General features: G+C 40.3%; 1 long non-coding RNA gene across 1 annotated transcript in view; it reads right to left on the bottom strand.

The window, feature by feature from the left end:
• LOC137442168 (uncharacterized) overlaps positions 1–24273 on the bottom strand; it is a 29031-nt gene extending 4758 nt beyond the window's left edge. The window contains exons 1-7 of the long non-coding RNA XR_010987601.1: positions 24136–24273; positions 23112–23239; positions 16497–16639; positions 12104–12250; positions 10822–10977; positions 6613–6681; positions 5658–5790 (exon numbers count right to left, since the gene is read on the bottom strand). This is a non-coding gene — a long non-coding RNA (uncharacterized lncRNA). The remainder of the gene's footprint in view (positions 1–5657; positions 5791–6612; positions 6682–10821; positions 10978–12103; positions 12251–16496; positions 16640–23111; positions 23240–24135) is intronic.
• Positions 24274–24947: the final 674 nt, after the last annotated feature.

Below are 24947 nucleotides of genomic sequence, written 5' to 3'. Positions count from 1 at the left end.
TACTGTTGTACTGTATGTATACATACAAACATTCACATCCTTCCTCCCACCCCTGCTGGAAAAAAACCTGAAGCCTTCTGTGAGCTGAGGGAGAGCTGACAAAGGCAATCACCAGTTTCAAATCTGTGCAAAAACTACATTTTCACGCCGGATACTGGCACCCTTCCTACCACTCTGTGAACTGTATTGGAGCCAGCATGCTCCACACTCAGATGCACAGCACTCCTCCACAACTAGCAACACACGTACATACACTTGAAAATGTGTTGTGGGGTCTAGAGCCCCCACGTTAGACTTCAGCTAATGCAGTAATACAGAAGGGTTCATGTTTTTGCACTAATAGATATTGAAAAAAATTCTGAAACCTCTTTCACAACGTGCAACCGTCTGTTTCTTAGCAGCTGTAGCTACAATCCTGGTAACAATGTCAGAGCCACAGGCAGAATATTGACCAGTGATTGAAGTCAATATACATGACATCAATAAAGGTATTGAATAGATTTTTTGGAAGAAAGTAAAATATTCACAACTTGAAGGGTTCTGGTTAATTCCATGCTAGCCCTGAATTCAGGAACTCAGAGGCAGCAGTTTAAAATGCCATGATTTGTAATAAACATATTTTACAGTGCCTCAAAAACTTACATGAAGAACATGGATGTTTCTATGAGAATTGTTTTACTCCTGCAGGCTTTTATCTGGCTGAATCTGCTCAATATTGTAAATTAAATATAAACCTCAAAGCTGATCTTTCAGTGTTCATCAACCGATAACAGCTGATGCTCTGTTAAATGTATTGTTCTGTTTCCTGTGTAGCAGAATACACAACCAAAAGGGATTCATAATCCATCTTACTATTATTCTCTAATAAATTTGTGCTTAATTTATCTAGTTATCAGTAATCTGTTTCAAACAAATTGGGTTTGAAATCATGACTTGCATGCACCTTTTCTCCTGTGAAACCCATCTGAAGGCACAGTCCTTTTGGTTGTTACAAAGTCTAAGACTGCATTTCTGCTTTCTTATTGGGCAGCTCAGTGTTCACTGTCTCCATAAGCTGCTGATCCTGCAATACATTTCAGAGGTAAATCAGCCCAGAGCATCCCTACAACAAGTTGCCAGCCCTTGTTCCCACACCTTCCTAAAGAAACTGCCCCATTCAGTCATGGTCGTCTTTGATCTAACAATATGCTGTGCTACATTGGGGTCCCCGCACCATCAATAGAAAGAGACAGAGGTCTCCAGCTAGTTCCTCCCAAGCCACAGGCCTGTGGTAGTGAGGACTACTACAGTAGTAGTACTACAGTCTACTACAGTAGACTGAAGGTTAACCACAAAGGTACTATTGCACAAAGTATATTACAAGTGTCACTCTGTGAAAACACTATGTGTGTGATGTAGTTTTATTTTGACTGCTTGCCATCAGCTGGAGCTTCCTAAACACCTGTGATCATAAGGGGTGAAAGTTCCACTAGGACAGGTGGGAGGTACCTGGAGGGGCCTCTCTGTCTCCACTGACTATTGAAGGAACATCAATTGATAGTTTAGACCAAGAACCTGGCTGCAAGGGAGATGAATTCTCCCTGATATCATGAGCATGCAAACTTGTTACAAGAATGAGAGCTTACTAAGTGTCATCTCTTTTGCAGTAATTGCCCTGCATGTATTCTCTTATCCCCAGTAAGCAAAGTACCTTACTCCTCAGAGAAAAGCAGCTTTGCATTTACCACAATAAGAACTTGCACACATGCAATTACTGTCAACGCACTGTAAAATTAACCCCTAGCCATCTCATGGTATCTTATTCAGGTGCCCATACCTTAAATCTTGGTGTCTTGTGGCCTCCAGTTGTGCTAATACACTGCCTCTTCTGCCTGCTGCAGTTCACTGATATTGTGTACAGGTGTTAGATCCACCTGCATGAACAGCCTGAGGCTTTGGTCTTACCATGTATAGAAAAACCTGATCCCTGTCTGTGCAATGCTCCACTCTAAATTCCGACTGGCAGTCACCTGGTGTCTTAACTTCCAGTTACAGGTCTGAGATAAAGCCCATTGAGGCTGTGGGAGCCCTTCCATTGATTTCCATGAGCTCTGGATCACTATTCCCTCTCAATCCATATGTAGACAAGTATCTGCACACCCTCACCCAAGCAGCTCAGCTAATCAGAGTACTATTGTATTTATGTATGCCTTAAAAAGAAAGAGATCTAAAGACATTTATTCTATTTCTCAATTAAAACCGTACCATTCCCTTCTACGCAATTGGAAGGGGCTCAGAAGACATCTGCTTGCCAATTTCCTACTGGTAACATCGCCTCCATAGCAATAACTAAATCACCTTCACACTCCTGTCGGTGAAGCCATTAAGCCTAGAAACATGCTGGTTTTGGCAGTACAGAAATCAAAGTGGTAGCACAGCAGAGAAGATCTGTCGTAAAGAACAAAAATCCACAGGCTGCCTCAAATATCAACAAGAAACCCTGAAATTTTCTATCAATTTCTTTTCATGGCCTTGTGACATTTTCAACTAAAAACTATATTGCTTAACATCAAGGCACTTTGAGAGAGCTTCAGTTGGAAAAGGTAATTTTGGACTGAAACTCAGCAGAAAAAGGTAATTTTTCAGAGAGGTTCACTGGAAAAAGGTAATTTCAGAACCAATTGCTGCATTCTTTCACTGTTATTTTGTCTCTTTTCTAAGTAGCCCTAATGTCATTCATGGGCACACTATGTCAATACATCAGTACTGGCTAAGTCGTTTGTGCAAAGTAAGTTTACAGAAACTGTAGCTTTAGGCTATGTTATTCCAGGACTGTGAAGATCAAACAATGCAATTTCACTTGGAAGTTTCATCAATTTTGCATCAATGTTGATGCCAGAGCAGGAAACCTGCTCATAGAATCATAATTTCATCTTGCTAAAACTTTTGGGTTTGATAGAGAACATAATTTCATATGATGATAGGTTATGCAGTAATACCGTGTATCCATAATACTAGTCTACCAGAGCCATATTGCTCTGCTGTGAACTGAGAAAGTAGAGAGGAATTTTTAATAGCCAATCTAAACCACATCAATTTATACTGCTTTGGGATATGAAGGGCAAAAAACCCTCAGTTTTTGAATGCAAGTATTATTATATGTTATTTGTACAAGTGGAGGAACAAGAACAACAAAAAGCCCAGAGCTTTCATCTGCTTATTTTCTGAAAGCTTTGGAAAGGGAGTAATGTATTTCAGCTTTAATGGCTTGAAACAAAAATCTCAGAAAATTATTAGGCCCCTCATACATGTATGCCTTGATTGTAGCTCTACAGAGAAATGAAATAACTCTTGCAATGTGAGATGCGGAAGTTGTGATGCCCAAGAAGAAACATTGCAGCGCCTCACATTTTAAAGTAAAACAGGAAGACCGACAAACTGTTCATTGCACCCTTTTGGCTGTGCCTGCCTGTATGTTGAAGGTATCAGATTTTCTGTGTATATATAAAGCCTATTCAGAAGAATGTATTCAGTGTTGAGCACGTGCACGGGGCACTACACTGGGATCCTGCCCACAGTTACCACCTTCAGCACCTCTGCAGTGAGATTTGCCACAGCAGGAACATGCTAACCCAAAGGCTCAGCAGACACATGTAAGACAGTAAAACACTCACTCACTGGTGAGGAGCTTGTCAGAACTGACATGAGAGGGTTAATCCACTCCAATGTCTCACACATCATTTAGAAATTATTGGTTCTATACCTCTTGCTATCTAGGCTCCTATAGCTGTCACAGTGGTTTCCTGGAAGCACACAAGAGTGGGTTTCCTTACACTAGGAGCTGTCAGGATACAGTATTGTAGTAGTTCAAACCCATTTTTGGAAGTTCAGCCTAGCTAAAGGCCATAGTCATGAAAAAGTTATGTAGCATTTGTAGATTACTTCTTTTTTTCCCTTTCTTTTTGAAAACTACTCAGAAATACGTGGATGAAGTTTTCAAAGTAAAGTATACACTTTTCCAATCCATTACACCTTTTTTTTCCCCTGAGCACCAGCAGCTACCTTTCTGCCATGCTCCCAAGGATACACAGGGCAACAAAGGGGCAGGAGTCATCTCAAAATCTATTCCCTCCTTCAAACACACGAGCAGTTGTATAATTACTAAAAACAAACTCTCTGAAAAGACCAGTCCATAGTGCAGCTGGCACGGGCCTGCTGCAGATCATGCTCTGGGCATTTACAGTACCTGAGTATGGTGCAACCATTCCTCTCTGCTGATGTGTAAAGAGAAAAATATGCCCGATGTGCCCCCCATCATCCTGTCACCAAACACACAGAGCAAAGTTCAAAGCTCTTGCCTAGAAGAAAGAGAAGAACCTGAAACTTGAACTGGTGCTTAGGCAAAGGCATATCTCTTTTGTAAGCACACTTAGATCTGTACCTTAACTACTTGGGGTGTTTCTAATTTATTTTTAATTTGCAGAATGAACATGTCTAATAGGCCTGAAGAAAAAAAACCCTAATGATTCTAAAGCAGAAAAAAAAAAAAAAAGCCCATTGAGAGTTTCATGTGAGGCATTAATTTCACTGAAAAAAAAAAAAAAAGGAAAAAACAAAACAAAGCAAAACAAAAAACCCAAAACAAACCCCAACCTTAAGATGTGGGCTATGGGACAGCTAAGATATTTGACCTTAAGAGTTAGGGACATCCCATGACTTGCTGCTGTTAACACTGATGAGCACAGCAGGTGGGCAGACTGCCCAAGGTCTGCTCCAAATAAATCCCGTAAATATCATGGGTTTATTAACGGACCTAATGCAGAGCAGAGAGCAACCAAATGTTGCTTTCCATCTCCGCCCGTCTGGGAAGGAACAGCTTTTGCAGAGAAACCTTTCACTGTGGAGCAAAATTTCCAGCAAGTGAAAAGGGAAGAATGGTGTCTACTTAAGGTCTGTCAGAGCCAAGGAGAACAAGTCCTCTGTGCTGTGGGAGCAACACTTACTCTTCAGGTGGAAGAGCTGCCTGACCTCCTGCTGCTGTCACTTGCATGAGCCAGGGTTCTGCCATGTATTTGCCTGTCTATCCACAGCCCATACTGCACACCGGTCACTGTAGAGAATGAACACTGGGAGGACTATTGATTAACGAAGGAGGGCAGCACAGACTTAAGGCATTTTATTTTTTCTTTCTGCTTTCTTTTTTATCTCCTCTTTCTCATGTGGCTGGCTGGGCTCCCTTTATTCTGTGACTGTGGTGCTGAATGCTGATGACAAGGTGGCATTCATTTTAGGGGTAGTACATGTAGCTGAGTGGGAAAATAGGTGGATAGTGTGGTTTTATGTCTGAAAGATAATGATGCTTTGCCTCTTGACACTTATTTGGGATGTCAATATACATCTATTCCTAATGTGTACATTTGAGCAGCACAAAGCAGGTGTCCAAGTGAGCAGTAGCACATGTAATTGATAGCTCCTGTGTGTTTTAATGTTGCCCTATTTTTATGAATTTTTCCTCAAATCTAATGCTAGTTCTAGGCTGTTGACAATTTGATATTACCCAGTCTCCAATGTAATGTTATAAATATAATCCAAAGAATGAGTGATCCTGGAACCAGAACTTTAGGTATTAGTGAAAAGCACTTATCAAGAGTACGTACTGAATGTTTCTTTACACTAACCAGTGCTGAAGACCTTCATCTCTTGGTTCACAGTAGGAGTCCCAGGCTCGGTAGCTCCTCAGAATGTGCCATGCTGAATCACACAACAGGTTTCATGCCATCTCATCATGAAGCCAGCCCCCAGGGATGTCACCTAATCAACAAAAGCAAGCAAGCAAGCAAAAATGTGGAGCAAGACTCTTAAGAGTGGTCGTACTGGGCTGCCTAGTTCAGTACCTAGTCTTAGACAGCCACTCCCAGAGAGTACTTTAGAGGAATCCAACATGCCAACAATATTGTCCCCCAAAAGATAGCTTTCCAGAAGGAGCAAGTATGCAGGCATGGAGCATCCAAACATGCCACTCAATTTTGAAATCTTAAAATGTAAAAAGGATGCAGTTTTTGTCAAATCTAGAGAAAAATAAACATGTTATGGAATTTGAAATTTTATAGTGTAATACTATGTGCAAGTACATTTACTATAAATAAAAGACGTGCATACATCTGTGTATATATATATACACACAAGTGCATACATATATACACACACATTTATGTGTATATGTGTATATAAATATATATACACAACCTTCATAAATGCCATCAATAACAGTTGGGTTTTTTTTTTAAACAGTCTAATGCAGAGCAGAGGAAGATGCCTGTAATAAATATATATACATACATATATATATAGTGCCTGTAATTTCTAAATATATCTATAGGAGGGGAGGCGGGAGAGAGAGTGAAAGAGAGTAAGAGGGATGTTATATCTGAAATGCAAACAGACCACCAGCCCAGGGGTGAGAGATGCTCCCATTAGTTATGTGGAATGCATATGCTGATGGCCTCAGCCCAAGTCCTGACAGACATGTCTGCCACGTCACTTCAGTAGCAAGGCTTGTCACAAATTGAGGGCACAATTGCTCACAGACAGCAAATAAATCCAAAGACTGAATACCTACAGAAGCATTCTTACCCTGGCTATTAATTTACGGTCTCTGGTATGTCCCAGGTCCATTGGTGATGAGGACTATCGAACTAGCATCTGTCAAACCAAACATTAATTGCACTGAGACAAATGGAAAAATATAATTTGCAGGTTTTGTCACATGGCAAAGTACAGTACAATGACCTCGCTGAGAAATACTTGCCTTTGGTTTCTGCTTCCCATGGAAAGCACATTCTATTAACATTTATGTTTATAATTATCATGCAATTTTATTTAGGTTCAGTTGAACAGAGGCAAAACATGGCACTTTTCTCACAGATCCGAGCAGCTGATGGGCAAAGGTTAATTTGTCAGTACATGGACACATTAGCTTGTCACATCTGTTATTAATTGCAAACAGATATATTAGTCTAATTAAACATTTCAAAGGACTGACCTAAATTGTTCAATGGTCTGTAGCTACATATATTCTGCTATTAACACACTTCATGTTTCATGTTTAGCTTTTGCATACTGATGAGAAGTAGCATTCTTAATTGTGAAGCTAGTTATGTGTCTTGCAGTCACCACTTACTGCTGGTACAGTTAATGCGCTCCAAATGTAAAAATAAAACACATGTGACACAGCCATGTGAATTTTCTGTCAAATAGCAGCCATTCCTCCTCTGTCGTCTCCATTGCTTGCCTTCCTAAATGATTATTTTCCTTGGCAGCTGTCTAAGTGGCTTGTTGCAGTCTAATTTCAAAACTCATTATTAGGACAAACAGTTGCAGCGCATCAATAGCCCATCAGGATTAATTAAACTGGGAATCAGCAGCTGACTGTTAATCAGATCATTTGCAGTTGATCAGTGTAGGGACTATCAGCAAGATATTACGGTAGTCATTTTTTATTATGTGTCTACAGCTTGTAACAAACCCAGTAATGACTTGATACAAAATATTTGCCGTGCAAACAGCAGCTTCTTAGCAAGTGTTGGGCAGTGCAATTACTGCTTCAAACAAGATAAGCTCCAAACTGTACATTCATGACCTGATTCACTTTGTCCTACTGGCTTTAGATGCTCCATTGCACGGAAATAAGCAAACCTCTTCTTTGAAGGAGATGTATTTGGTTTTAAAGGGCAAGATGCCCAGTGCATTACAGCCCCTACTATTTGTCTCACTTTGCTAAAGCACAGTTTCCTGAAAAGACACTGAAGGAATTTTTTTTTCTTCATTCTAACACTCCTATTTCTATTGTAATTCTCTAGAAGAAAATATATGTAAAATTATGAAGAACTGCATGTTGGCCTATCATTTGTGACCAATATAATCTCTTACAATGACATGTAAGACCTAGGAAGTCTGAAGATCACTACTAGAGAGGAAAAAGTAAAAAGCTACAGAGAAAGAGGATTAAATTAATTTCCATAACACAGATTTTTTAAAATCATAAATAAAATCAGCAGATATATTTCCAAAGGACGTATTTTGCCTAAATACTTCCCAGAAAACTACCTAATATTAATATAGCAATATTTTTTTTAAAGCTAAATTTTATCTAAAAAGACTACTATCTGGCATGGTTTGAAATCTGCCTATGGCTTGTAGAATGGCTTTTCACAAAGAGCTAGTGCTTCTGAGAATGGCTCTTTCTTTACTGTTTGGAGCAAACTCAAACACAAGTGAGAAGTTAGCAAAGGGCACACAGAGAGGGAATTTTATTCCTGATGGAAATGTCATAGGAGAAGGTTTCTGTATTTTTTTCTTCTGTTTGTGCAGACAGACAGGGGACCACAGCAGCTAGTGAATGATCATCTGAAGGAGTTGTGGCAGTGTTAGGCTATGCCTTTAAAAGTTAGCTGCAGATTGTGAGCAGAAAAGTAGAAAAATATAAACAAATCACTATTGGGTGTAAAAAGCCAAACAAAAGATTATTCTAAACAAATTCATTGGATAAGTGTTTGGGGTAAAAGCTGTATCATAACAATTCTTCACATTTCACTTCCATTCCCATTCTTTTTCTCTTCTCCTTTGACCTTGGCTAACTAACACTGACTAACTTGGCTAACTAACACTGCTTCCTCTCAACTACCCTTTTTTCTCTCTGGTAGGGGGCAGAGGGGGAAGGGCAGTGGAGCAGCCTCCCTGGTCTTTTAGACCAGGGGGGTTTCCATGTTGTTTGCTAATTGTAAATATCTGTATAATATTGTAAATACTGTATATTTTGTACATGTTCATTGTATTCCATTGTAGAGCATAGGTTTTGCTTGTAAATACAGCTTCATTTGCTTCTGAGTTGGTCTGGCTTAAAAGTTAATGCTGAGGGAACCTTCAACCCACCACAGGAGTAAAGAAAGAAAGACCATAATTCCAAGTAAGTCTGTATCACAGAGGGTATAAAACATAAAGGTGGAAACTTTCAACTTCATCATCATGTAAACAGAGTCAGAGTAGAGGTGATATATTTGCTCCTCTTTGCACACACGGGAGGCAAGAAACAGCCATATATTTATCTACTATACATATGGTTATTAACAGTAAACAATAACAAAATTATATATGACGGGATTTGTGGGAGCCTGTAGACACTGAAATTCAGTCAAGGTGAATTTCCTGAGGCAAGTCAGTACCCCAGCTATGGCAGGAGGAGGCATCTCTTTTGATACATGTCTACATGAGAACAAACAAGGAGGTATGAAAGACTGCACATCTATATGCACTATAGCACAAGTGTTTTCTGAACAAGCAGCACATCAATCAGCAAGCTTTCTTCTTATTTCTGCAGCCCTCACAAAGTTGATGAGATATACAAATTCCTCTGCCTTATTTTTTTTTTTTTGTTGTGATCAGTGGCTACTTTGAGGTGATGTTCCTGTGCTAGATAAATCCTTAAGGGTTCCAAAGAGCAATGTGGTCTTTAGGCCATCCTCATGCCAAGGTCAGTTGCCCCAGAAAAAGATCAAATGGCACAAAAAAAACACCCCCAAACTCTGTTACTAACAAGGTTTACAGAGTCTGAAGGAATCCTCAGACCTCCTCTTCCTCCTTGACTGGTGGATGACCAGCAGTCCTTCCTAGCCTGTGTCCCATGAAGGATGGCCACTGACTTCCCCTCACTGGGTTTCATCCCTTGTGGTAATCAAGATGAGAAAATAGCTGAAAAATTGTTCCTAATGGTTAAGATCCTCCCAGGGCCCTGAGTGGATGTGCACCAGACACCTTCCCCAGAAAATGGTACAATTTGTGCATGTTACAAAGGCTCTGGACTTTTCTGGTAAACTTCATTTTTGCACTTTAATCAGCATTTTTCCTGCTGCAGAACAAACCTAGGGACAAGTCTGCCCAGGACCCAAATGTCTAATTTGGGGCAGTGATGCTAATTTTAATATGTGCCTGGTGGCTTCATTATCTGAGATTACAAAGATGGTTAAATAAAATGACATACTTTATGTTGTTTAGGGAACAGAAAATACCCGTTGGTGTGAGGAGTGTAAGGAATGTGTCATTCCTCAGTATGTTAAGGCAGAAATAAGAAGCTGGTATTAGAAGAGGGGAAAATCCCAGTCCTGCTGTTTCTTGCCACCCTATCAACCTTGCTGCCCTAGGCAGGAGCCGTGTTTGCTTGCACTGGAGGGTTGCCCCCAGACAAAGTGCATAGAAGTGGCTTGTAACACACATGCCCTGGGCACTGTGGTTTAGATGACAATGAGGCCAACTCTTTACATTATGGATTTAAATAAGACTCAACTTCTGACTTCTCTTGCCTTTCTAGAATTAGAGGTGTTTGCTATTAGAAGACATGGGAAATATGTGTCTTCCTTTAAAGTGTATGACATGCCTCTTCTCCTTGATGGTAATTGCTGGAGGAGCTATGGAGGCCATGGTGACTAATGCTATGCCCATATGTTCTGGATGCAGCCAATGGCACAATAATTTTTTTGCAGGCATTCTTTGATCAGCTTCTGACACTGATGAGATGGAAATTAAATTTTACATGCTCTAATGGCACTGTCTAGAGAGTCCACACCGGAATTACAAAAAGAGACCCAGTGCAAGGAAATGTACAAAATCTGCCTTTCTGCAGCCTGATAGAGCTCTGGCTGGTAAAACACTTGTAAGGTGGGAAAGGCCAACTCCTGCCCCTGTTCCAGTCAAGTACTCCAAATGTATTCCAGACATTGACATATGAGCGAAATACACACACACACACACACACACACACACAAAAGGAGAGATTGCCATATGGTTTACCTTTAATGATTGGCCATGTACGTAATGTCCATCTGGAGACAGAAGGTCATCAAGTCTGTGCCTGATGGTTTATCTTGTTTTAGAAGCAGCCATGTATTTTGGATTACTTCTGGATCTGCGGGTATGCCTCAGGAAACTGAGCATCTCATACTGCTGCTATGAAACACAAACACCAGTATACAACAATCCCTTTTTCACAGAAAACTCTGTGGCACTGCCTTTCTTTCAGGTGGAGCAAGCTGTCTTATAGTCTACAGACAGTCAAATGGAGACTGCTCTGAGAACCTGTGTGTGTACACCAGGTAGCAGCCCCACTGCTTGCTGTTTTTTCTGTGATTGCCACTGCTGAAGCTACCGCACAGCTGCCTGCTGGAGCTATTTCTGGAGCAGAGCAACTCTGCCACCATAAACAGTGGAAGCATCCAAAACCGAAGTGGATCAATGCAAACTCTTAGACTAAAGACTGTTTGCAGTAGTTCTGATGGATCTTAAGGTTATTCGGTCTTTTTTATCCCCTCCAGGCCTCAAATGGAGGGATATGGACAGCCAGATCCCCCATACAAGGGAAGTACTCAGTGATACCAAAGACACCAAGGAGCAATTCCTTTTTCCACTGCTGGATCTTACAGTTAGAGGTGTTTTCTCTGGCCTGTTTTCCTGGAGCTAGTACAAGCAAGATATTGCCACCATGCTTCTGCTGCTAATGAGAACATTTGTCTACCAGAGAAGCTAGTAGAAAACCACTTGCTAATCAGTTATATGGCAGCCCTCCTTCCTCAAAATCAGCCTGACTCAGTTGTGTAATATAGAAAAAACCCTACTGAGTCCTAAAAATGCATGGAAAAATAGACCACCTTCTTTAAATTCCTGCACTGAGGCAGGATCTAGTACACTTAGATAATCTCTCAAAGATATCTGTGTGTTCCTTCAGTGGCTACATTTAAGATATGGTTTGCCTTTAGTGAATGGCTTCATTTTAGACAATAGTCAGAGACAGGCCTCAGACTAGGCCAAAGACCCAGCACCTTCATCCTCCAAAACACATCCTGTCATACCCTGCTGTCATGTCTCACCGTGATGGAGAATAATGTGGTGGCTGGTCTGAAAAGTGGTGTTGGCTCCCCAGATCTCAAATCTTTTATATTAGCTTTAGGAATACTTATCTAAAAAAGGCTCATCAGTATTAACAACAATACCTTGCTGAAATCCAAAAGAGAGTTAGCCAGGCAAATCTGAGGCAGATTAAGAGTAAGATTATCATCTATCTCACAGCCCAACTCACCTTTGGCAATGTCTTGCAGACCAGAGCAACCTGCCTGGGGGATCTGGCTCTGGTCTTTCCTGTGCTGAAAACAGGTCAGCTGGCAAATGCTCCTCCATGCTGTTTCTCTCTCACACACCCTTTTCTCAGAGGAGACCAAAGTTCCTACTGTGCAGAACAAGATTTTGGGAATATTACGGAGAAACTATCCCTCCTACATCTAATCCAGCTGTACCCATCTCATTTCCAATAAGCAACTAACAAAGTTAAGATGCTCATAGAATAGCAGGTTGGAAGGGAACTCAAGGATCATCTGGTTCAACCTTTCTTGGCAAAAGCACAACCTAGATAAGAGGGCCCAGCACCCTATCCAGCTGCATCTCAAAAGTATCCAGTGTTGGAGAATCCACCACTTCCCCATGGACATTATTCCAATGTCTGATTGTTCTCACTGTGAAAAATTATCCTCTTGTGTCTGATCAGAATGTCCCCAAGAGTAACTTGGGCCCATTATCCCTCATCTTTTCAGCAGAATTCCTTGAGAAAAGGGGGTCTCCATCTCTTTCTTGGTATCCACCCTTTAAACACCGGAACATGTAGCAAGTGGCAATGAGCAAAGACCTCTCATAAGCACTAACACTATTTGGAAGTGTTAAGCTTTCAAAGGTTAATAAGCAGCACACAATAGCAGCACTGATAAAGCAAGCTGCACTTGTTTATGCTTAAAGATTCTGTTCAATAACCTTTTCTGTGGCTATTGCTTGCTTCTTTTGCTATACATAACAGTCACTTGTAAGAAGCATATAGATTTTAATCTAAGCTCTATAATTGTATTAATTTCTGAAAAGCAATTTTTCAGAACTTTGCTAGAGACCCAGCTGTTCAGGAGAAAGTACTTGCTAACACATAGGTACAAACCAGCTCTTGAGCAGAGGTACACATTCCTCTCTGTGGGTCAGCATCGCCTTGCTGATTTCCTGGGCTTGCTTTGTTTCCAGACTCCTTGTGAGTCTCCACTAGGCACTTGATATTACACACCCTTGTGCAGTTACAGAGCCCTGGCCAGACCCTGCTATGTGGAGAGCAGACCTCACTGGGGCTGCTCCCAACACGCCTGCAGTGGGACCAGACCTGCCAGACCCTCAGTTGATATACATTAACATGCCACAGCAAAGCTGCAAGAGCGATACCAGATGACCTGGGTTAAGGATTTCATGCAATGCCTAGCATAAAACAAAAGCCTTAGATGACTCTAATATGGGAAATACAAAGAGTAATCAAACTGCAAAACTCTTCTTTTTAGGTTATTTTCAGTCAGGTTGTTAGTATAATCCCACCGTTTCCCCACTCTGATTTTAAATGATAACAAGGTGCAGGTAGGGATTACTGCAGATACGAAAACTAGGAAAGGACTGTGGGCTGCAAAGAGAAGATCCACCCCATTGCCAAGAGAGAAGAGTATGGGTAGAGGACAGCACAAATGCAAATAGTCTTACAGCTGAAAGGAAGCAAAAGTGAATCAAACATCAAACATTCAGAGATCAATCTGGAAGGAAGCTGGACAGCTGGTAAATCTGCTCACCCCAGTGGGTCTACTGCTTCTGAATCAGTCAGGGAATTTGGCTCTAAATTAGCAGGCAAGGTTTAACACTGGTGCTGTCTGCAGGAGGATGCCCTGTGCTAAGCGGCACCCAGGACATGTGGGGAAAAGCTCTGGCTGGCTGGCTGGCGGAGTGGGTGCTCAGCATGGCTGCTGCTGGCAATGCTTGGCCATGGTGTTGTTATCTCTTGGCAAGGGCTTGCCCAGATGATGGTATTGCCAAGGGCAAGCACAGCGAGGTGATGACAAGCCAGATAAATGTTCTGCCTGACCTGTGTGTGGGTAATTGAAGTTAAAGTGTAAAACCTGGTCCATTACTGACCTTTTAAAATGTCTCTATCCTTCCCTTTCACCACAGCAGGCTGGTGCCCCCTCACTGTGGAAGCCACATTTTTGTGACAGCTTTACAGTGTGGTTATGATCAGGCAAATGGCTAGAAATTTTAGAAAAAGAGGTACCTATTTACCTGTATATTTCCAAGTCCTATACACCTCGAATTATTTATTAAGGAGAGGTGACAGAGGACTTAGTCCTAAGGGGTACTCTAAGCCAGTGCAGCAGAGCTTTGTTTTACTTCACACGCCAGTTATACAGGGCTGAGATGTTTCTGACTGTGAATATTTATAGCTGTCAATAAATACTGTGCAAAGCTGAAAGAGTAGAGCATGATTTGCACTTAGCATGGTGAGTAGGTATTACTGGAGTCCAGAAAAAACAAAGGCAAGATTGCACACTGGAGCAGTGTACTAGAGGAGCCAGAAATGGGCACCAATTATGCGAGCATCTGAAGCAGTTTGTACAGAGGGGCTTCCCTAATTATGCCTACGCTTTCTGCCTGAATAACCCTGGCAAAATGCAACTACAGATCTTGTCATTGTATTGGCCTAACAGAGTTTTGGACTAGGCCAAATTTTTTAAAAGGGAGAGAAATCTTTCTGTCATGACACATAAGGGAGTTACATTTGTAAACAGATTAAACTCTTGACTGTGACTCCAAAAATACAGAAGATACAGTCCTCCTTTTATGCCCTCTCAAATGAAACGTGCTAATAACAGACATTAACAACTGAAGCCTTTTAAGATGAAAAGGACTCTATATTTGTTCTCTTCATGCTTGTTAAATGTTTTATGGTGACGCTTATTTACTGTCAAGAAAATATTTCCAGTGGAGGCAACGTACATAATGATAAAAATAAGCAAACACTAAAACTATTTTTTTACTGACCAGAGCACCTTCCAGCACTTCCCCCTGGATTCTTTCACACAAAGAACATATTGTCATTGGGGCCATTATAGGGTTGTGCTGCTTTGCTAGACTCGGCAGGACTCAAGGGAAACAGCTATAGATTGCAGCAAAAAAGTCCATCAGACAGATCGCATCTGACCCCACTGTTTCTAGGAAAGAATGCACCAGAACACTCTGGCTGAATAGACAGATTTTCCAAATGTTTTAAATCAGTTTTGAGACAAAAAGAGAAGATGCTAAGGAATGGATTTGGCCTCAAAACATTAAGTGATGTGATGCCCATTTCTCTAGGAAGCTGACATTAGGGGCTTTCTTGTTGATGGTGGACCTGAAGGAAAAAACCCACAACAATTAAGCAGCAATTGAAGAAAAGCAGGCAAGAAAAGATGGCTATGTATTAGTACAATAGCTCAGAGGCTTTTCATTTTAGGATACAAAGAGGGAGTAGAGAATGCTGTTTTCTTTTTAAAAACCTTTTAAAAATGGTAACTGCATCCTGCTCTTGTAGATGTATTACTTATGACATCCCAGTTTTCATCCGTTCATGATTTTACATTAGAGTTAAATCTCTGCAGCTTGAATCTCACGGCTGAGTTAGCCAGAGCCCATAAAATATTGAAACCTTTAGAGCAGCAGCCAGCCAGGTTGAGAGAAGTTCATGTCCAAAGCTGAGCTTTAGATTCTGAGACATCCCAATTGGAGTGTAGTACAGAAAAAAGCACTGATAAAATTTTCATAAAAATGAGCTAAGGATATTGCTAGCATGCTTCCCAGCATCTATATGAAAACTTAATCTGAGCTAATGGAAAGGATATGAAAGCCTTTCTCAATTCAAACACAGTCAGTGCATAATTCATAAATTATTGTCAGAGAAGTGATTCTGCTCTGAGATTTATTCTCTTTTGGATAGAAGCAACTGGAGGAAAAACTGGATCTTTTTGACCTTTAATGCCAGCAAATTTTACAGTAGAGCTGTCAATATAACCAAGTAAACCGGTCATTTCTCCAAACAGCAACAAAGTGCCAGTACGTGCTCACTGCAGGCTAATATTAACACAGCCCTTTAGGTTACTTGCAAACCATTCAAAGCAACTGAACCTAAAACATTTAAGTGAAGATAGTTACAGAGAAGAGAATGAAATTTCCATGTTTTCCATGACAGACACAAAAAGGTTCATTATGTTAAGAAGGAAAATCACGCAAAAATATGCTTCACTTCCTAACTCTAGTCTTCAGCAATGATTACCTTTAAAAGCCTATTTTCCAATTAAAAACCTATGCAACATTCCAATAGAAAATGCATACTGACAGATTTTTTGTTCCTTATATATGCCTCACTTCTAAACAACATAGCATAAAGTATAAAAACATTTATCCACAGGTAGTGATTAAATATTTTAGCTCTGAGTGAGGTTGTTGCACAGTCAATGCACACAATCTGTAGTGAGTTAAAAGCAAATCTGACAGAAATAGTTGGAAAACTGAGGAAATTGTAAATGCAATTAAGTACTATCAGTGGAAAAGGCAGCAGCAGGCTGATACATGGCAAGTTCTGGGATTGTGGTTACCTTTTCTCCAATGTAGCAGGCACTTGAAAATCAAGAACAGGAGACATTATCAAGTTGCAAATCCTGGTGTGTTCTGAGGCTGGAAAAAAATCCATTTCTGATTGGAGGCAATGGTATCACTGAAAATGGCCAGCATAATCCCCCTAAAGAAAAATAAAAGCAATAATCCAATAAATCAGGCTGATAGAGATATGAGGAATATTTCACCAGGAAGAACTTTACTGGAGTCTGAAAATGATAACATATTGGAAAGTAGCCTCACAAAACAAGATTATCTGTTTCTTTTCAATTAACTTTAGAAGTGATTACCTGGTGTACAGGTGGGGGGAATTATTTACAAATGAGTGCTTTAAACACAAAGGTGCCAACAGAGATTGGCAGAAGTAAAGGTTGGTTTGGGGACTTTTTTTTTTTTTCCTGGAGATAATGGCATCAGAAAGCAAAGAGGCAGAGAGCTGCATGGAAAAGTGGCCAGAAGTAAAAAGGTAAAAGGGGAAAAAGAGAGCAAGGGAACTGTGAGTGATTTAAGACAGATTCTTAGGACATTTACCCTGAATTCTCACTATGGTTATTGCTATTTCCCCTGAGCAGTATCAGGTAGTATGTGATCATATCACTCACACTTCTTCCTCCTATACAGGTCTCCAGATGCACTCATTAATCGATAGGGCTGTAATGCTAGAAAGCTAATAAAACCAAAACCTACTGTAAGAATGAGTTACTCAGATTAAGGGGCTGATCTTGTGCCCTTTGCTTCCGAAAAGCTCATACTGGGAGATGTTCCAGCAGAGCACTTGCACCCATGAAGTGATTGTATTGTACTGGATGCAAAGTTACTGTGGCCTTTGTATTCACGTTGTACCTGTTGGGAGAGAAAAATGCTGCTCCTGTTGCCAAATGATTTAGCTGCAGTTACATATTCTGCCTTTAGTCCAAGTGAACACTGAATTCCTGTCCTTCAGTGACTTCCTTTGACCTCTTATACAGCCACACTCCACACTTGGCAATACAGTAGTATTTTAAGAAATCCTGTCTTGTCCTTCCCAAACCAAATTTTACTGAACTGTAAACAATGCTGGTACATGAACGCTGCAGCTGACTTCTGGGCTAGTAGTTTATAATACTAATAGTTTTGAGCAAGTCATCTTCCTTGTATGATTTAGCATGTATGATTCAAGGATGCTGGAGAATACAGAAAATTTCTTTTTTGCTTATATCTGATTGGTGTTATTTATGATTATTGGGTAAAATTGTGACTGACTGGCAAAGTGTAATATTTTCTATGGACCTATTCACACTGGAGAAAAAAGTCAGAATAACACTTTCCAAACAGAGTAGTCTAAAGGTATTGCTCCGGTATACGTTCCATACCTCCTGTAATACTTGCCACTACCTTTATCAGTGTTCCTCTTTTCACTTAATAGAAGGATTTTTTTTCTCCCTGGAGGATAGATAAATGCACTGCACATAGTACACATAAGAAATGTAAAAGGTAGGAACTAAAGTTTCTCCAAAGTGATCTTGTAACTCGAGAATCACATTTAATCATATTGATTTAGCAATAGATTGCAGGCAAAAAGAAAGTAAGAAGTCAATGTAAAAAACAGCTTAAATGGTGTTTTTTCCTTTTTTAAACTGAAGATCTGAAAGAGTAAAAAATAATTAAGTACTATAATGCAGGAATGCCTCCCTTGTTTCAGCATAAAGCCCTGGTACAATGAGAGCAGGCTGGTGTCAGCCATGCAGGTACCAGTGGCAGTTCTGACAGATGTGAGTTCTGTTGGTTCCCCAACACAACACAGTGTGTTGTGTCCTCCTTCCCAGCAAAGCCTCACGAGCAGGGCACTGGGTCCTCAGTGGGGTAGGAATATATGGTCAGGTGGTGTCACATGAAGAGACACCAGAGAGGGACAGTAGCAGTGATACTAACATATTCAAAACAGGAGAGATGGTGCATTTGCTATTGTACCATCACATATCAAAGAGATTGAATCAGGTCTGCACAAACCTCTTTCCCACTCAAATATATGCAGTTCTTGTGCTTGTGCATGTGATCAAGTATTTTCATTATTAAGACATGATACTAGCATTGCAATTTTGCCTGTAAGCTCTATAAGCAAATTCTATTTGGCAAGATGAATATGTGTTACTTGATTTAATAAATTGAAAAACAAATGAAACTGCTTAAAAATACAATATATTTTTGCTTCTGGAGTTTGACTGTGTTCAGCTTTAGCCTGCATCATTCACTGAGAACTACAAAACACAACTGTAGTCAGACTTGTAGGAGACTTGACGGGGTGCTTGGTGCCATGGGTTAGCTGTTTGGGTGGGTTGGATTGGTTGATGGGTTGGACACGATGATCTTGAAGGTCTCTTCCAACCTGGTTTGGTTTATTCTAATAAAGGTTTATTCTAATTCTAATATCTTTGGAAGGGAAACAGATTTCCTTTTTTCTCCTACCAGTTTATAGAAACAGACATATATAAATAACACATATTGGATAGCATAGAGCTTTTTTAAAGCTTCTTGTTCTTGCCTATTGTTATTTACCTTTGGTGCAGCTGTAGCCCTCAGAACAATTAGGGTCTGATTTTATAAAACCTGATCTTCACCTCCTTCTCTGACTGCATTTAGCTGTTGTGGAAATAAGGAGGGAAACATGCCTATTGCAGCTGGAGAAGTTAACATACCTAAATGGCACTTCTTTCATAAAGAGAAGGTTGTAATAAGTCATGTGATTTAGAGTAAAGGCAGCGCAGTGTGCAGTGGGAGCAATTTTCTGCCCCTCAAACAGCACTTCAGGTGATGTTGTTCATCTTTCTGTGACTCACTGTGTCAAAGCATGCCCAGAGCAGAGGTGTTCAGGGACCCGACAAGCTGTAAGTGTCCAGCTGAAAAACCTGGGAGATATCCCAGGGCTCAAAGAATTCACTTTTTCAGTTGCTCTGATTTACTTCAGAATGCACCTTTAGGGAATTTATGTCTTCCATGCCTTTAGTTTCCCATTTCCTTTCTTGTCATCTTTAAAAATCCATTAAAGATCACAGAGACAGGTTCTCCAAGCTTCCATTTCTGAGGGGTTACAGAGCTCCATAAAGCATGCAGTTGGGAGGTGAACTCTCTGTATGTTGATGTTGTTAGGACAACATTTTAATTACAGGTGGTGATTACAGACTGAGAAAACATGCTGATTCCAACAGGGAAACAAATAGTTTTCACTCGTAACGACTTAATGATGACTACCTCTAACCAGTCACCTTCTGTCTAAATATAATAGAATAATACTAAAATGCAAGGCAAAATGGGGTGTTTGGTTTCTCAAGGTGTTTGTTTGACAGGTTTAAAATTATAGTAGTCCTATGTTTGCCAAAAGAAATCATTAGGCTTTTAAGGTGTTGCTAAAATAAAGTTAGTTCCCTTAACAACAGACAGCTGCAATATTACAGCTTGCATTTGTATTTTCTATACAAAACATTTTGTTAGTCACACATCATGACTGGTATTTCACCTATTTTACAGGATTCTTACAAGTTTCCCTACAGTAGAGTAAGTTTACATTAAAATGCCACACCACCCTTACTATCATTAATTTAGATTTGTCTATCACTGTGCATGCTTGCTGCTTTGCCCTGGGTATTATAATAACTATAGCCTGCTTGTCATTTCCTGCTAACACTGCCTCACCTGTAAAACTGCAGTAGCTCTATTTCAGCTTCCCCAGTTTCTGCCATCACCTTACCTATTACAGTAGAATAAAAGAACATTTCCTGAGTGCATTCATAGATATTTTCATCAGATTTCAAATGCCTTCAGACAATTGCTACACATTTGCACTAAAACAAATGGAATAATTCCCCACATCTCTTCACATATGGAATATCTCCTTCCTTGTTCAAATTATGGAAAATTTCTATTTGGAAGGCAATGCTCTCACACGCATACAGAACTGTTTGGTTTGTTGATACATCTATATCTATATGTATCTCATATCATATGCATATGTATAACATGATCTGTGTTCAGAGTACATGGGTGTGCTATTGTGGTTTGGTTTTTTTTTAATATACAGCACTTTGATTTAAAAGAAAACCTACACTTTAAAGTGCAAAATATAAAAATAAGTGGCAGGTCAGGTCACTTGGATACAGACTAATTTTAAGGTAGCAAAAGTAGCATAGCATTAACATGAGACCTTAATTACACACACTATCTATGACCGCACCAGTTACTCTAACTAGGTAAAAGCAGACAGATTAAAGGGACTGCAAATGAAATTGACTGCATGAGTGGACCAGCTGTAGGGCACAATCTCTGCATGTTTTGAGGCATTTCTGTTATTTTGGGAAGAATGAAAGCCTTCTGAAACATCTTTCTGTTGCTAAAAACTTGCGTGAGCGTGTGCTGCCGTCAGACTGATTTTACTCACATAAAGAGAAGTCTGCTCCTAATAAATGCATCACTTCGTAGCAGGGTGCTGAGAAGTGTTCACATTCTGCCCCAGCTCTGAGCAGAGCCTCATCAGTGGGTATTGTACTTGCTCCTACCAGAGTATTTCCCTCCCCTATAGCACTTGCAATCCAAACTAGAAGAAGATGGACGTAAGTGAATTTATTAACTCACTGGGGGTGGGGACAAGCAATGAAAAGAATAAAAAAGACTATGTGTTAACCTATGTGCATGCTTCTAGATTTAGCTGTATGCGCTAAATTATACCATTAAACACTGCAAGGCAAGTGGCACACTGAAATGCTATCACAGCCTTGCAATTTATACTGTTACACAGGGCAGAATAAGTTTCTTGCAGTAAATAGGCTCTTATTGGATGACTAGTCTCTAACAGTACATTTTCACATAATTAAAGTGGATATGGTTTAGAAAAATGAAAAGGCTAGAGTATAAGGCTCAGCTGCAAATAATATTAAATGGCATTATCAATAACAGAGATCCCAGGGTTTGCATATTAATTGTAAGAAGGTGCTAATTTGAGTGTTTTAAGCTTGCATTCACAAGCTTGTTTACATGCTTTGTTCCACCTGGACCTGTTTGGAGGTTTGTCAAAAACCTAACAAGCAGAAAAAGATTGCATTTGAAAATACACATACATGTTTAATTAAGCCAGGGCCACCGAACATTCCTCAATATATTTAGCTGTTGAGATTTAAGCACCACCAGAGCATCAGGCATTATCACCTTTTGAAGTACTGCAGAATCTTTAATATTTAAAGCACAAAGCAGACTTTAATATAAAATTCTAGCAGACCACAGAAGATTAAAGACGCATTATAAATGTGACAGTTTGTAAATGGAACACCAGTATTAAAGGGAACCCCCCTGATATTTTATAGCATATTTTTCAGGTGTATACTAAATTATAAATACAATTAAATAGCAGTAATTATTCTCTGGGAGGGGATGGCAGTTTAACTATTCTAGAAAATAGTGATTAACTATAATGTAGGAAAGTGGTAATATGTGTTTTACCACACTGTTCTTGCAGTCAAACTTCACACAGAAGTAGAGTCTTCAGCTAATTTAAAACCACCCTAGGGCCCTACATTCATGGGCACAATGCCTTTCCTTCCATGAGGCAGGGAGTAGGGAGGGTTGCTTTCATGGTGTCCAAACCTCTTGGCTTTTGCATAAACTATACAGCTGTTCTCCATTACCGTAGATGCTGCTGCTGTGAATTGCAAGGCAGGGAGGGCAGCGGGGAAACCACAGCAGAGTTAATTTTGATTCTGAACAATTTTAATTCTGAATTAAGATGGTCTAGTTCTAGTTCTTTATGGTCATGCAGGGAATTTTGAAAGGCAGGGAACTAGCCTTACTGTACACCAAATTAATTTGGCAGTTGTGTTTCCAGAAGGACATGGCTCATATTTAATAGTTTGTACCAATCTTTTAATTCAGGAAATAAATCCCACGGGACTAGAATTTTCCTATTTCTTTTACTTAGCTCTGATTTTCCGGAGGGATAAATACCTGTGGAAGTGATGGCAACCATTAAAAGAGAGGAGGAACTCTCGAGGACAAGATTTGAAACAGACATTCTGTTTGTCACTTCTCATGGGGAGCTGAGATACATAGGCCTCCTAAAATCAGAGCCAAGTCCTCCTGGAGTGTGCAGGCTGATGGAAGCTCAGTGCAATGGACAGCCTAGGGACTTGTCTCCTCCACCATAGCCAGGATATTAATGCAGGTCTGCCAGAAGGCCACTTAAGGAGCATGTCTCTTGGACTGAGACTTGGGTGATATTTTTCTATCCTTGCTTTCTGCAGTGCTGCTCAACCTACTTCCCTTCAAGAGACAAATTGATGGAGACAGCCCTTTTTATTTTTGTCTGTCATTCCACAAAATTTGTTGCCATTTTGTTTTTGGAGGCTGTCAGACTAGTATTATTTGCAATTTGCATCTTTGAAGAGGAGGTTTTGTTTTGAAGGCCATCTCCATCCAGACACTTTTCACCCTCACCTGGGGGCAAACCTCTGAACAGACATTTTGGGAAGCAATCCACACCTTCAGATACTCCCCCTCAAGACCGCTGAGAAAGAGGATTGCAGAAGGCATGGATCCTGGATCACATTTCTCTGACCAGAACACCTCTTACTGACCTCTTCCCCACTTGTGATTTTGCCTATTCCAGGTGCAGTGTAGGGTCCATGCCCAGTCCTCATTTCAGCTCTGCTGGCAAACGGAGCAGTTCTGATGACAGCAACAACAGTTTCAAGGGCAATACAATCTGGATAGGATAGAGGAAGAGAAGAAATTTAAGACAGGATTATAAAGGCACAGGAATCCAACAATTTAGTACAAGTATTCAGGTCTTCAGTGCTGGGCCATACAGCTCCAAGGTCTCAATGTACAGCTGAAGGACTTCTTGACTCTGGAGTGCCAGGCACACCACTGCATTAAGGGTATTTTAATATGCATTCCTATACAAAAGCTTAGCATATTATTTTCCCTTTCATTATATGAAAAAAAAAATAAATAGAAAATATAGCTGATGTCACCCAACAGAGTGCTTTAAACCAGAATTTTCAAATAAAAAATAATGCCAAGAGATGTTAGTTATAGTATTCATTGCAGAAATAAAAAATAAATTATATATAATCTTCTAATAGAGAGAGATTAAAATGGATAAATAATGAAAAGAGTACAATAGCTGTATTTCTCAGTGTCTAGTTTATATTGTTAACCTAAGTACTGTACACTAGACATGATCATGCACACTGCTCATATTAAAAATGCAGTGCATCTGCTATTCATAAAAGCAATACCCAGGTCATGTTTTCCCCTAGACTTTGCAGGAGCCGGATCGCACACATTCTGTGTGTTGGCATAGGCACGTCAACTCATGCCTCCTGTCTACACGGAATTTTTTTCATGCAAGGCTGGCAAAGGCATGTGGAAAATGCCTAGAGAAATGGAGAGATGTGCTAGAGAAATGGAGATGTTGTTAAGGTTCAGTTGTTAGTGGAGGAATTCCTGGTTTTGCTAAATTACTTCCTTTTCCATGTACCGTACACTCTATCACTATCGCCCCTTGACCATGAGAAGCATAAAACAGTAACAACAACAACAACAATAATAATAATAATTTTCATTTGGACTAAATACAAGATCTTACAAACTTACCAAGAAAAAGAAACCCCCAGGGCAAAAAGTATAACGCACAATCACCAGTAGCTCCACAGGCACACTGTCTACCAGGAATGCTGAGTATCCCAGTTGAGGTCTCTCCACTGGAATGTCTGAGGTCTTTCTCTTCAGCTCAGGAGCTGCAACCTGGAATAAAAGGCAGCTTCACTTAAACTTGCCATGTTCATTCAAAAGAAAAATTGTCTTAATCAGATGGGCATTTTGTAAAGAAAATGTTCAATTTTTTTGTCCACCCTTGCCTCCCGATGCCTGTTGTGCTGTGGCTGAGCTGGTGAGGAAGAGCCCTGCCATCCACAGCCAAGGCAAGCCTCTTGGCTAGACCAGATGAGGGACTTCTCCAAGGGAATTCTCAGTGAGTCTTCAGACCCTCAAACCATCCCTGGATTGCTAGGGTGATTTTGCCTATCTGAGCAGTTAGCCTAGCCTCCCACTGACCTTGTGCACCGACTTCATTTTGCCCCTCCATTAGCTTGTGCAGGATTTTGAAGCCATTACCAGTGTAGATGCTATTGGGTATGCTTGTGGAGAAAAGACTTCCCCAGTGAATGTTTCCGTCTTTAACGTCTTAAATTATGATCTTAATCTGCTTGTTAAACCAGTATTGAAATGGCTAGAAAGTGTTTTATAATGTTCAGTGCAAAGGCCCAAATCTGTTGATATTGCAAGTGTCATCAGCATTCAGCAGCATGGCAGCTGTCACCAGACAGTTCAGAAAGGCCTATTTAATTGATACTTTCCATTTCAAATACAATTTGCAGTCAGCATGTGGTGAGAAATACATCACACCA

Source organism: Melanerpes formicivorus, unplaced genomic scaffold (genome assembly GCF_026170545.1).
Source record: "Melanerpes formicivorus ecotype bairdi unplaced genomic scaffold, bMelFor1.0.p_v2 SCAF_7, whole genome shotgun sequence".
Lineage (NCBI taxonomy): Eukaryota > Metazoa > Chordata > Aves > Piciformes > Picidae > Melanerpes > Melanerpes formicivorus.
The sequence above is the reverse complement of the archived record's forward strand: the minus strand, read 5'-3'. Positions and strand labels throughout refer to the sequence as shown.